This window comes from Lynx canadensis, chromosome B1, assembly GCF_007474595.2.
Source record: "Lynx canadensis isolate LIC74 chromosome B1, mLynCan4.pri.v2, whole genome shotgun sequence".
NCBI lineage: Eukaryota > Metazoa > Chordata > Mammalia > Carnivora > Felidae > Lynx > Lynx canadensis.
Genome location: NC_044306.2, coordinates 80,163,137 through 80,164,592, shown reverse-complemented (window position 1 = coordinate 80,164,592; position 1,456 = coordinate 80,163,137). Strand labels below are relative to the sequence as shown.

Below are 1,456 nucleotides of genomic sequence, written 5' to 3'. Positions count from 1 at the left end.
AGATTACTGAGGAAACCATCTTTGGAGGAAATGTTTAATAAGCCTATTTTATTTAAATAAATCCTCCAGGAGGAAATGAGAGAATTCAGTGTCTTTACTTAGAAGAAGGCTGGGTAAGTAGTCATCTGTCAAATTTATCTGCACAGCTCACCAACACCCCCTTATTAGAAACATCAATATTTCCACATCACAATTCCCAAAAATGACTTCAAAGCCTCAAAATTCTGTGTCTCCTTTGGCTTGCTTCTCTCTCGATTCTACCCAGGCTGTATTAATGGTCCGCTTCATTCATCTCGATCTTCATAAACTTTCTTTAGAACATTCATCAGTCTCTCGCTGTTTCAGCATCATGGGAGGGCTTTTCTTTCTCTTTGCGTTCTTTTTCAACCTAAGTCAAGGCAGTCCTATTGCATGTTTTCTGCTTTCTTTCTACTTAAGAACTGTATCTTTTTTTGATCTGCTTTCCACAGAGACAGGTTTCAAGAGATTGTTCACAATCATGGACTCATTCTTCCCATTTAGATTCTTTACCAAAGATCAAAGGAACTTTCTGTGAAATGCACCTGCACATTCTCAGCAGGGACTTGAACTGCAGTTTACTTAAGGTAGAATTTCACAAACTTACCTGACTGATCCCATCCGTAATTACTGATTTCCACTGTATATCCCACTGTAGTGGGAGCAACCACAGCAAACTGGCTTTTCACTGTCAAAGAGTTCTGCTTTTCTCTGTGATCTCTGCTGCACTGTGTTCTTGAGTTCTGTCTCAATGCTGGATTTTTTTTAATTTTTTTTTTTTTTTTTTTTTTTGAGAGACAGATAGAGCATGAGCAGGGTAGGGGCAGAGAGAGAGGGAGATACAGATTCTGAAGCAGGCGCTAGGCTCCAAGCTGTCAGCACAGAGGCCAACCCAGGGCTCAAACTCATGGACCATGAGATCATGACCTGAGCGGAAGCTGGACACCTAACTGACTGAGCCACCTAGGTGCCCCTCCTTCCCAAGGTTAGCCAATTCCTAGAGACAGTAAACAACAGTATGCTTTTCAAATGCAAACCAACCACCCAGGGTCCACACCCTTAACCACTCCCTAATCATTCCCAGGGCCAGGTACCAAAACAACTCAGAGCAGCACACAAAGTCCAAAGCCCACTAGAATTACTCAAACTAGCCAATCCTAAACCTGTTTCGCCTGCCTCTACTGTTTCTCTGATGGAAATGGCAAGAAAGGCTCTTGCCTACAGTTTCCTCCTTTCCCTCCATCTCCTGACTGACTCCAGTGCTTCCCCAGGTGCCCCACCACCCTATCCCCACCCCTGCCCTGGTGTGGTGGGCCCCTTCCTCTTGGGATCTGTGAGTATAAGGAACTATGTTTTCAACAGCAATCATCATTTGATCTGTTGGCCTTACCGTATTTTAATAATAAAACAGCTGTGTGTCCTTGGAAAAGGGACAGAA

At 43.5% G+C, this 1,456-nt stretch overlaps 1 pseudogene; it reads right to left on the bottom strand.

The window, feature by feature from the left end:
- Positions 1-216: 216 nt before the first annotated feature.
- LOC115512992 lies at positions 217-780 on the bottom strand (annotated as a pseudogene).
- Positions 781-1,456: the final 676 nt, after the last annotated feature.